We start from the raw sequence: 13749 nt of genomic DNA on the forward strand, positions 1-13749 counted from the left end.
CGAACAGCACGAAGCGACACTATTGTTCCTATAATGAAATTTCAGCAAGAAAAGCAGAGAGAGAGAGAGAGAGAGAGAGAGAGAGAGAATTATGTGTTCTGCCACGAGGCGGATATTTTTCCGACGTAATTATCAGTTGCTAAAAAATTCAATGTCGTTATAGAAGAAGTGCATTACTTTCGCGCAATTCCGTGCCACGTTAGCGACAATTATTGCCGTTATCAATATCATTAAGTACTATCGAGGAAAGTTTAATGCTTTGAAAGTTCCTCCTTAAAGCGAAACAAGGAAAGAAGCGCGACCTGCGCGTGCGTTGCGCTTCGCAGCTTCATTCGAATGAGAAAATGGAATTTCAAACGAGGCACTCCGAAGTACCCCGGCCTTTCAACGCTTTAGGAAAGCAAAGCAAGACTTACTGCTTTCGTAAGACAAAGCGCGGGTGTACTCTGTTACACAACCCCAAGTAAGCATCGTCAGTTTTTTTCACAGGCAATACTCGGCTTCGTCCTTTCGCTCATAAATGCTTCTCATACATAAATTAACGTACGAGAATTTTTCCGTTCCGTCTTTCTTCATTCGGCTATAAAAACAACAAATCTCAAATTTGGACAGCAATAAAAAAATAAACGGTATAAAAAATAAACTCTAAAAAAGGACGATCTATTCAATGTGTTATAAGTGTTAACAAAATTATGTATTGGCTAAATCCATAAAGTAGTGTCATATTCGATAAACGTTGCCTAATCAATTTCATTCGACGAAAGTGCTTCTAAGCTTCTATCTCTTCTTCGCGATCTCGTACATCACAACATTTGTGTCACTCTGGATGAAGTTTATGAACCTCGGATTAAATTAAGCGCATAGTCTGTAGTACATTTATTCGTTGCAGATTTTTCTCGATATATCCAACCATGTTAATTATCTTGATCTACAGCATAGACGTTGAACTCTAGCGTTACCTCTGCAATTACTACTTTCGAGTAATAAACTTCACGTCAATTGAGTGACCGATCTGCAATGGATGCCACGATTGATTAATTATGCACGCGACTACGTAAAAGGAACATGAAAGATGTTCATGTTATTTCTTTTCATAGAACTACAAAAGTAAACTCGTTAATTATCTAAAACTTTAATCATTTCGTTACGCAAATGTTATTACAAAAGTAATTCCGATGAACTACACGCTGTTCTGCGAAGTTTACTATACTTGAGCGACTTGATATAAATACGTACTTGTTATATTTATGCCAATTATTTATTGCGAATTCTTTTTTTTAAAATGTAATAATAAGACATTCAAACCTTTCACAGTAGAAATCAATGCGGCAACTTTTCTATATAGTTCAGAGTGCTTGTAACCTTTTATATCTAAATATCATTAATTTCCGCAACTTTTTTCATATTAATTATATCCCTGCGGTAACAAATATAAATCATATCTCGATTGAAAAGAAATGTTATATTATAAAATTTAAAATTTATTTCTTGTTTATAAAAAAGTTTAAATTACAATTATTTTTTTAAGAAAAATTTTTACATATTTAAAAATTTTAATCTCCATCTCTCCATATATTACAATGATAATTAAAAATGATTGTAAAATAAATTTTTAGCAAATTGTATATAGAAGTTATACACGGAAAGAACATTTTTACTAGCAAATCTAAAAATTTGGCTAGATACAGATCTGAAAACGATTTTGTTGGGCCTTCAAAATTATTATGTATATATTATTCAAATTGATTGTTAGAAGATCAAACATTTTTGCAGTATCATCATATTTAAGTGTTCTACAAAATAATTTTGATGGCGGCAACAAAATTATTTTCAGATCTGTATCTGGTCAAATTTTTAGATTTGCCAGCAAAAGTGTTTTTTTCGTGTAGTTACGAATATTTCTCGATTTTTGCAAGACCGAAAATATTTTTAATCTATTTATTTTGTACGTATTAAAATGTTTCTGATAAATTATCTGGAATTATACTGGAAATAATGTATTCAGATTGGAAAATACGAAAGGACAATTATCCAAATTTAAATTCAAAAAAGGTTAGCATTCATTACGAGCAAACAGAGGAGAATTTGAAATAACAACGGCGATCTCAATTTATCGTTTAATTTATCATAAAACATCGGCCCTTCCCACAAGAGCCGTTAATTCCCGCTGCCGTCGCCGTCCCACGTCCTAGGATTAATGCAACAATTAACTCGAATGTACACGTCGTTTCGCCGCCCGATTTTCCATCGGTTATCGGAGCTACCCTCATTAATCTCACCTGCGACGAACTTACGCCGTGGTTCTCGTTAGTTACTCGGATGAGGGCGCGTTAACGCTCGCGAAAACGCGCGCGTGATCATCGCGCGGAACCGGGGGGGAGGGGGGGAGGGGGTGCCCGAGGGACCCAAGCGTGGCTTGGCAAGGGCGCGTTTATCGTTGGCCGCCATTTACGTGGCGTCGGATGGGAAGATAGCTAGGTGTGTAGAGGTGGCTGGCAGTGGGGAAATCCTTCGCATAACGACGACGACGACGACGACGACGACGACGATGATGACGGGCTCGCGTGCCCAGCGTCGGCGTAGTGAGACTCAACGGCGGAACATCCCTGACCCACCTGTTACTATCGGCAGTCTATCTGACCACGCGAGAGAGAAAGAAAGAGATGAAGAACAAAAGAGAGTCAGAGAGAGAGAGAGAGAGAGAGAGAGAGAGAGACGTGGAAAGAAGTGAAAAAGCAAGGGGAAATCGCGCCGCGCCTCTCGTTCCTCGTTCATGACCTTTGCGATCACGGTGGAAAATACTTGCAACGTCGATCTGAGAAAAAGTAACATCATTTCTAACAACAAGCTCTCTCTCTCTCTCTCTCTCTCTCTCTCTCTCTCTCTCTCTCTCTCTCTCTGTTTTTCTCTCTTTCATCCTTGTTTTCTCTTTGCGTCTCCCTTTCTCGCTATATCACCGCTCGTACCTGTCACCCCGAATTTGCGTATATTTCTCCTCCCACTTCGTGACTCGCGGGCCATAAAGATGTCCGCGCCAGCTCGAGCACGAGGCGCGACGCAGGCGAACCCCCATTTTCTATCTTCAGTCATACTTCAGTTAAAAACACCTTCGATCCAAGTACACTTCCAAGAGAGAACCGTCACGCGTTCTCTCTTCTCTCACGGGAAATATAACATAATCTGACATTTTTCATTAATATCGAGCGAAACAAATGCGTCTCTATGTTAAGTCTGTATGACAGACAAAAACGTCGCTCGTTATCATTTATATATTTTTTCCAGGATTGATTATCATTGCGCGTCTCTCATTTCATTGGAAGAGTATTAACAAGCGGTATGTCGGCCGATCGCCCTGCAAGGTTCACGGAACACGCGTCAATCGCGCGAAAGAACTCGGTCTCTCCGCGATTAATTATCGAGAGCGACGGATCGGAGAGAGAGAGAGAGAGCCCCCTCTCGCGAGAAGAGAGAACGGGGTGAGTCCGCGAAGGACCTGCCTCCCCCTCTCTCCAATGTACCTTTTCACCGATTGCGTTCCTCACGGGCATGGTGTTTTCACGGCGTCGCATCGCGGCGTCGTACCGATTACCGTCGACCGTCTGACCGCCGACCGACGGTCCGCGAGGCTCGTACTTCCGCGCGATTGCTCCTCGATCCGGCGTGCGGCCGTAACGGAGGCTGGGCCCGACGGCGAGATACGCCACGCATATCACAGTAGAACGTGCCCGGCTCGAGTCAGACGAGCGCGCGTCCTGTTGCGCCTGGCGAGCGTACGACGACGACGGCGCGACGGCGGTGGCGCGCGAGTGAGGTCGCTTCGGTCTGACCGTAACGGAGTCGCATCACTAACTGAGGCTTTCCTCCTCATGCCGGGGCCCTCTTCCACCCCTGTGCTATAGGGGTTGCAACGCGTCGATCCTCGGGAGCTGGAGCTTTCGATACGTTAGCGCCACCTCGCTGCTCGCGAAAGAAATCTCGACCGTCACGACTGAGGCGAGTTTGCGACAATTGAGAAGGGAAAGGCAGCCCCGAGGGTCTCTCGTGGGACGGCACGAATGGTCTCACGAATTCCAAAACTTTCATTTTAGAGAAGCATCTCCCGTGATTGCTCAAGTAAACCTGACTCTAAAGTTGTGATATCTTTTTTTTTTATTAAAAAGAAAATTTTTATGTATTCTGTCTTAAAATATTTTAACTTTCGAGCAAATTGATTTTCAAGTTTGTAAAAGTCTCAAAATTTTCATATTCCAAATGAGACAGATGTTGAAGTTCTTTCAAAGTAGAATAATGGAAAATGTTAAATAAAATTATTAAATAAAATATTAAATATAATTATAATCCTTTAAATAAAAAAAAAAATAATTATAGCGAAACAGAGTTCTCCTTATCTCAAGACAAAAACAAAATTTGATTTATACAATATTTGATTCTTCACATTCTTTGAGTTATTTTACAACACACACACACACACACACACACACACACACACACACACAAACACACACACACACACACACACAATAATATATAATAACAAACAATAATTAAAATACAAGTTAACATATAATTCCAAATATGCATCTTAAATTGTTGTATCCCTTGTCAAGTCCGTTTATATCCGGAAAGTAATATGTATTATCATGAAAATATCAGAAGCTCCAAGGCATGGAATATTCTACAGAGATAAGACAGAACGACCGAAAATTTGATCGACATCCCGAAGAATCAGCCTCATGCCTGCGGTTCACCAACGCAATGTATTGCAATCCAACGAACTTGACTTATATGCCAAGGCGTTATATGAAATTCACTTTAGACGATCCATAATTCGCGTCAGATTTCCAGATAAAATTCTATTTATAATTTTACATACCATGTAGGTTAGTATTGACCATGTATATTTTTATGTATATTTTATGTACCTTTTGTATTTTTTATTCGACAATGTTTTTTCGTATTACACAACATATAAAAATATAAATAGAATTCTATTTGTATTCAAAAACGAATGCATGAAGCTTTGTGTGTCTAAAAACGTTTTAACATCTATTAAAATTTATATAAAAAACATTTTTAGATATAAAAATCATTGCCATTATAACAAAGACACTTGATAATTTCTTAATAAAAATAAAAGGAAAAATACTATATGAATATGAAACTTAATACTATGAAGATTATAAAGACAATTATTCTTATTTTAAATATGTTTTATAAATAAACACTACAGAATTTCCAAATATACAATATCCATCCAAAACTCTCTAATTTTTAAACCGATAGCTTTAACCAGTGATAACTGTACTAAAATCCTTATTTACCTTTCATATATTTTCCAAGTTTTCTTTTTTCTTCAATTTTATAATTGCTATCGCTCTTCATATTTCCATAAAATTTATACGCAAACAACTCAACCACCACAATGACACTCTGTGAAGTTCAAAAGTTAAAATGGTCATATTGCAAAAACTAAACGGATCTGTGTAGTGAGAAAAATGCGAGCGTTCTAAATAAAATAAAATCTCTACGGGGAAAATATGAAAATGTACGACCTCAAGAAAATATGGTATGCGGATTAGAGAGAATTTTCATGACATAATGCGATATGACTTGTCATCGTTGTCCCTCCATTCGCTTGTCGGATCACCGTTGTCTCTTTGCAGCGGATCAAACCGAGACAAGTAGTTTGCTTGGAAGCCATCCCCATTTGTCATACCGAAATTTCCGAGATAGCGAGGCATCAGAAAATGCAAACGACGCATTATAATATAGCATGGGAAGGAGACAGGAAAATGTCGATCGCCCATTAAATTAAATTTTTTACGCTTGTGAACGAAGGACATTTATTCTGTGAACCGTACACACGTACTTTAAACAACATATAAACAAACATGAAAATAACTTACACGCGACAACAATACTACTGTTTACATTAAGATTATTAATTACATCATAACCATCCTCTATGTGGAGGTTACAATGCAGTTCGTGTGTAGCTTCTCTTCAAGAGAGATGTTTAAAGTCAGAGCATATATCTAGCAGTTGAAGTCTAATTCTAAATATGGCTGTCTGACTGACATTATACATATTCGTTGAGAGCTCCCTTTCCATTGGGCAGATAATAAATTGAGAGACAGATAACGGTGCTCGTCATTCCAAATGTGTAATGAGGATAGGAAGCACCATTGTTTCATTTTTCACATGTCAAATTCACTAATTTTCAAAGAAATATCTTTTCAACAATAAACTGTGCTTTAACTAACATGTTAAATTTAAATGTATGCTGTTTTCTTCTTTTCACTGAGCGATTTAAAAGATATGCATAAAATATTCTACTCTGAATCGCATTTCAATCATGAATTTAGTTTTTTATTTTAATCAAGAATTTTATTTTATTTTAACACACAATGTGAGCTGTAATTTTCTACATAATTTAAAATTAAATTGATTTTTTTTTATTGTTTACTGTTTGAATTTGATTATCGTAAGAAAACATTTAAAAGCAAAAGTTAGTGTAAAACTCGATTTATAATTCACGATAATATTCCACTTGTGTATTCTGAAACTCGCGAAAAAATTTTAAATATTTTGTATACACAAAATATACGTGCAAAATACATGTCAGGAAAATGTGCACATAAAAATACTGCTGATGAAATAATAAATAAAAAAAAATCTTATCTTTACATTCTAAGAAACAGAAAAGTTATAATGATGAACTGTAAGTTCTGTCTGAAGTGGGCCATAAAGAGTACAGCGATATTCGATCTAACAAACTGCACATAAAATCTTATTCATTTTGCGTTTTTTGATCTGTACTTTTTAAGAGATACTTCTTAAAAGTTCTCTACTTACAGATTAACGCTACCTCAAGTGGCACTCGCCAAGTTTACGTACGAAAGTTATAACGACGGATCATTAAAATGGCCAAACTTGTATGTAACTTGACAGGACGCACGCTGTCCGGCTGATGATGTCGCAGAGACGACATTCTCGTCTCGGAAAAACGGACTTTCATCTGGACTTTCAACATTTGGCTGCATCCCGCCCACGGATTCCCCACTGCTCAAGGTCGTTCATTATTCCGCGGACAATCGATGCGACGAAAGTCGCCGGGTATTGGGCGGTCGCCCTTCGTCGTGAGAGAAGGGTAGGCAGGCCCTGGAGGTCGACCGTGAAATGGGAAAACGGTGAAATTCCAGTTTTTAATTTTGGATACTGCGTAGATTTCCATAGCTATTTCCGCAAGATATTTGGGTCGCGTTTAGCAGAGCGTCATATTCGATCTCCATATGGTATCTTCGTATTTATCTTCGAGCTTACATTTCTTTCTACCGTCTGCTGCTGAACAATGACTTTTCGACGTAAATAAACCGTCAGCGTTCTGAAGATAAATATCTTGCGGTGTGCAAATGCTGAATAAGTTACTTTCATTCGTATTTATATTAAGTATAATACTGTAGTAATGAAGTGAATGTAAAAATCGGATCTGGCAAAATAAAAATAAGTACGCGGAATTAATTGTGATTTGATATTTTATATTCTTATTCCAGTACATTTAGTTTAAATTTAAAAATTAAAAAAACATGTTAGATTATTTCTAAGCAATATTTAGAAAGCATAATTCTTTGTTGTTATCAAAGTAAAATTTTTAATTAATGATTTGAATAATGTCGACGCTGCAAATTTTTACTTAAAATTATAAAATGTACGTAATACGTTGGAAAACTGATTTTTGAAGTTGGTTACATGGTACATAAGTGTATCTAATTAAAAACTCCTGAATTCATTTCCATTCATTTCAACTAATTAAACCGAGTCTCTTTTGGTCGGATCCGGAAGCGGTGTGGTCCATTTTTATTAATTTTAATTTATTAATTAAACACTTCTCTTGTTGGCAAGAAAATCAAATTATTCTATCTCTCAGTGATGTGTTTAACTTTCAGTTGAACACGTTAACATAGCTTTCAATTTTATTTTTATTATTATTATCGTCGTTATACTTTTATATATATTATTTTATTTATTACTTTTGTTATTATATATCGATATTACACACATAAAAAGTGGAATATATACTTCGTGTAAATGAGAAACTTCTCATTGACCTAACGTTTATAAAAAATTTTTAAGAAAGAGAGTATCGCGATACAGTTCGTTGTTTTTCTGTCAGAGCAATCATTTATTCGATCACTTGTTGCTCTAAAAACGCAAGGTTGGTCCAAGTTGATGTTATCACCTGCGTAAACCTACTTATATTCCCGTCGTATCTCGAGAGTTGGTGAGGTGTTATTTGAGAAACATTACCGGTTATGACGGACGATGGCAGCTCTATTTCGCTGGGGTTTACCGACTCTAAGGGGTGTACAAGAACCGTTCTAATTTACCGACAGACGAACGTCCGTGGTTGTACGTTATACTAAAAGTTCATTGAATCGATTAAACAATAATATATCGATAACAATATTTCTCTCACGGCAAATTATATACTTTATACTTTTTTAATTGTTTCAATTCTCTAATTTTCATTTTTTTCTTTATTTTTATTAAATGCTTTTTTTTTAATTAATTTCCATGTCGAGCGGGCTCTTCTCTCACAGGTGTCGGTATTCAACGTTAATCAATTTTTTCTTGGTACGCTCTAATATAAATTAAAGATAACAACAGAGAATTTCCAATGATTGCACAAAATTATTCGTTAATTATGAGATTATTCTTAGAAGGTAACGTATGCGTGACAACGAGCAATGCTGTCCGTTAATTCAAATTGCACTACTAATTATCCAGAGAATAGCCGACAGTACGATTTTTGAAGTCGCGAGTATGATGAGCTCTTTGCTTAATTAAATCTCCGAGGATATACAGCGTTGCTCGTGTCCATGTATAAGGCAACATTTAAAACAATATTCTTAATTGCCTGTGATCAGTCCGTCCCGATTGAGATCAATCATTATCGATCATTAATAAGCTTTTGTAAAAAGAACCTGATGTTCCCAGTAAAAGCCGTTTTATTTTTTCAACAGAGAACTACATCAATCCTTTCATAACAAAAATACTCCAATTAATATCGTATATTTTCAAACCTCAGCAATTAAATGCATCTTAATCATAGTTCTCAAATTAAAGAAAATCTGTTGAAGTCATAAGACGCGAAAGGTGATATAAAACTCCATTTGTTTATTATTTCCAAAGATTCGTTCATTTTTGTTATTTTTTAATTATTATTGATCTTTTGTACGCAAATGCATTTTAACACAGCTGCATCGCGATTATTTTAGTCCGTCCAAAACTTTTTTAAGTAACAAACAAAAATTTAAATTTAACAAAATTCAAGGAAATCTCGACATTAAATGTGTTGAAGGGATCTGGTCGAAGATGAAGATTGGTAAGTCTAGGACATCTTGTACATGTTCATAGAAGCAATACAGTTTCGTCAAACGGCACAAAAACGTTCGTTCAATGGAAAGCTACATGTTCCAACTTCGTTCTATAGAAACCGACATAACTAGGTCTTAGATAGGAAGCTTTTGACTTATGTGCGACAGTCGAACTGATTCTTCGGAACGCCATAACTCGGTAACAAACCATGCGTAATTTCTTGGCGAAATGCAGCTCACGCCAAGGAAGCAGAAATAACGAAAAGAATAATGTAAAGGGACCGAAAAATAAATGTCGTATCTCTTACGCGACATATATATATATATATATATATATATATATATATATATTGCCGAACTTCGCGTATCAAACCCGAATTTATGTCTCTTACTTGAGAAAAATTTCAGACAAAGTAAAACAATAATTGCGTCACGCAATTAAGCTTGTTAAAACGCAATTAAACTTGTATTTGTATGACAAATGCGACACAGAAGTAGATGTCAATAGCTAGAAATGAAATGTCTTAATATATTATTATTTTCTAGCATAATTAATACTACAAACGTCTATGATTTGATGATTTCTCATTTCTTCTTATTTTAATCATTCACAGTAATAAAATGATTCATTTGAAAAACAACATTTATTTCAAACTCTTGATAAAATCGATCAGCGAATATTCCGTATCTGATTGAAATTCATAGCGTTTCGAAATTGAGTTTACGCTATTCTCAAAATAAACGATTGAATAATAGTTTATGGCTACATAACTGCAACTCCAATTAATACTGAAAGATATATGTGTATTATTAGCAAGAGTATAATAATGTCCTCTAACTAACTAAACTACAAATCTGTAAAATATTATAAAAATATGTGAAAATTTTACATATATTCACATACCACAGAATACATAGTTTTAATATTTCCTTAAATTTTCATGCATAATTACGAAAAATTTTTTTTCTATATAAAATATCTAAAAATTTCATCTAAAAAAATAGGACATTAAATATAAATTGATATAATTTCATTATTAAACTTCTCACAATTATTATCGTATTTCATAATTCTAGTATCGATTTTCTTGTAATTTTATATATTTTTATCCTGACCTAAAAATGTAATTTTAACTTAAAATACATTTCCCTGTTATTTTTTTTAATAAAAGAGAATTAATTTAATTTTATTGAGGCGGATTTTTTTTTATTAATTTTATGGCAAAGTTATAAAATTTATCGAACAATGAACAAGGAAAGGAATAGGAGGGTGAAAGGGATCGAGTGCTACAACTGTTGGTTCCGTCTCGACAGAAGAATGTATTTTCCCTCTTGATCGGCCGGATCCTTCACTAAGAGTAACCCTTCGCTCCATTTCTGATTGTTAATCATCGACCCTGCACTCGTAATGGAAGCATACGGTATAATGTTGGGAACGAGTAACAAACGAACAAAGAGACAAAGTATACATTACAGACAGAATTACTCTTCATTTCGAAATGATAAATTCGATATTTTTAATTGAAAAATTAAAAACGTACTATCCTGAAAAGATAAAATTTATGATAACTGTAGATATTTAAATGTTTGTTTATGAGAAACAACAACTTTCCTCCATTCAATAATTATGTATATCGCGAGTGAAAGAGAAAGAGAGAGAGAGAGAGAGAGAGAGAGAGAGAGAGAGAAAGAGAGAGAGATTCAATGTTTATACACATAATAATTGTAACGCGGTATTGATCGCGTTGGTTTTCTTTGTGTTATATATTAAAGAAAAATAAAAACTCACACCATATATCTTTGTGTATACACGTATACGTGCCCCTTGTAATTCACAAGCTTTGTGGCAGGTCGCTACGTCGTATCAGTTGCACGTCTCCCTCTCCTTCGCGCTGTTAATCAGGATGGGGGATGAGAACGCGATGAGGATGCAAAAAATATAGGGAGAAACGATTTATTTCCATCGTCCTGTTTTCTCCCGCCGAGTAACGCTATTATTATTTATCCGAGATCCCGGGTATCTGCGTGGTTCCAGACGCGACACGTGAACTTTATCACACGAGTCCGTTCAAGGCGGGATCCGCGATTTTACGACCAAACCACGGCGCGAAAGAAAGACAGTGCGGACAGACAGTGCACCAAGATTTATCTCGATTGTATTATCTTTAAACACGGTAATGAAAAAAGTGAGAAAAAGCGGAACAGATGAGCGTTACGTAAAACTCCTCATCGATGATAATTTATCTCCACTATAGGTAGTGGAGGCAATAATGCATGTTGCATAAAGGTGACGTTTATTTTTAACAACTGCGTTGACCGATTACGCGGAAGCAAAGGGTTATGCGGAACCATGGGTCCCTTCGAGTCAATAAGAAGTACTCGGCCGTAAAGCAGAATTAATCGCGTCACGCGAGAGGGGCGTTCGTGTCTTATCGGTAGCTGGTCACTTCGACATGCCGCCGCGAAATTGTTTACTCCGTATGAATTTAAATATAAATTTATTCTCAGCGCATCTCTTTCTCTCTATATATAAATTTATATACAAGATTGTGAGTAGATTTTTCTCAATTTGCGAGTTTCAAGATAAATTTAGTCGTGTGCCTTTTTAGTTGGAAAAATAAGTAGAAAAGAGGAAAGATACAAATCCCATCTTGTGATAAAAGAAAAGAACTATATAACATTTAATTAATTTGAAACATTTTGTAAAAAAAAATATGTGTATGTGTACACACGATATAATTTAAAGCACAAGAAATTATATATGAGATATTATTTTATTTTTTTTTTTTAAATAAATAAAATAATAAATTTTAAAATAGTGACATAGAAAAATTTCACTTTATATTGCACAAACGATAAATAACGATGTGTCTGACATTCAGCGTATATTAAGTAAAATACTTATATACGCAATGTGACAGTATAATAAAACGCAGGATATTGCGTCGACTATAAAAAGAAAGCGAGAGTAAATAAACTTCTCAGCTATTTCATATGTTTTGATCTACTAATAAATATCTTTTGTTCCAGTTAAAGTAATTATTATTATCTACATACGCGTTATCGTTTTAATAATTTTGGAATTTTTAAGAAAATTAATTCTTTCTCGATTACTGCATCGAATTAAAATCAAAAAGGAAACATAAATATATAATATTTATTGAAAATAAGCAAAATATTGAATAAATCATGTTCAAGTTATTTAAATGTATCATATATATAATTTTCAAACGTTCTTAATTTTATAGTATTTTTTAGCTCACAATATTATATATTGTATATAATCATGTATCGATAGCTTTTGGATTACAATAAAAAGAAAATATTTTTTAATCTTTTAAAATATTAAAAGAAATATTTTCGTCACGAAATTTTTACTAAGTACATTGTACATTATAAATACATTTTTGAGTTATATAATCGTAATGCGATATTTAATACTTTATTATCATTAAGATACATTATATATTTTGTAAAAGAAATCAATAGTTGTAAAAGAAAAAACAAAATTATCAAAAAATTAATATTAAGAAATCATCGCACAGAAATCACTTTAAACACAGGTACTGTAGTAAAAATCTCATTGAAGAAATCAATTGTAAATTTATCAGCACAAATTTTCTTCGCACAAGTAAATTTTAGTACATTCCGTATTCGTGATTTGCGCCACCGCCAAATATGCTTCGCATAGAAATGCTCCTCTTATTCAGCTAGGGATGTCAACCTTGTTTTCTTTTTTTATGATATGGTAATGTAATTTCGTGGAGAAGAACCCCCCAAGTGATAGCTATAACTACTCCTGCCGACAAGCAAAACGTCTCGCAAATGCTTCCGAGCACGTATTTCTACATTAGCTCAAGAAACATATATGTTTTTCTCTATTCAAAACCGCGAAATCGGTTGAATTTTTATGTTTAATCGCGAGAGCATGTTTATAAGCGCGATGTATTCGAGAACTCGCAGTGGTGAGCGCAATAATTTGTAATTTTATTACCACTTCCCGCGTAATTACTATTTTTTTTTCTTTCTTTTATTAGAACACTTTGCATTCCAATCTCACAACACTGTGCTATTATGTATTTTCCGGCATAGCGAAAGATATAACGTTTTACGGATCGTCGTACATGAATAGACATTCAACGTTGTGCAGACAAGCGTTGGTCGATTTCGAATCATTTTGCACTTGCGTAGGCAGAATAAAGAAGAAAAAAAGTGGCGGAAGAACCCGGCACTTGTCTTCTTTTTGTTCCTTAAGCGTAGACGCGAGACAAAACGAAGCGGAACGAAGTTTGCGCTCGCATTTTCTGCGCACGTGGCTCTTCGATAAAATCGCAATTATCCGAAGAGCGCGTTGCGCTAATAGCACTGAGCG

At 35.0% G+C, this 13749-nt stretch overlaps 1 protein-coding gene across 13 annotated transcripts in view; it reads right to left on the reverse strand.

Moving 5' to 3' along the window:
- The window catches only part of Syt7 (Synaptotagmin 7), a 160999-nt gene that overhangs the window by 48844 nt on the left and 98406 nt on the right, over positions 1 to 13749 (reverse strand). For 5 of the 13 annotated variants that reach the window (XM_089079518.1, XM_089079519.1, XM_089079520.1 and 2 more), the window contains exon 1: positions 3519 to 3924. The exons of the other annotated variants lie outside the window; for them this stretch is intronic. The gene's annotated coding sequence lies outside the window, so the exon portion shown is untranslated. Of the gene's footprint in view, positions 1 to 3518; positions 3925 to 13749 lie in introns of those variants that run through there. 13 annotated transcript variants of the gene reach the window in all.

The sequence above is a fragment of the Pogonomyrmex barbatus genome, unplaced genomic scaffold, assembly GCF_055798465.1.
Source record: "Pogonomyrmex barbatus isolate J1 unplaced genomic scaffold, ASM5579846v1 scaffold3, whole genome shotgun sequence".
NCBI classification, from domain to species: domain Eukaryota; kingdom Metazoa; phylum Arthropoda; class Insecta; order Hymenoptera; family Formicidae; genus Pogonomyrmex; species Pogonomyrmex barbatus.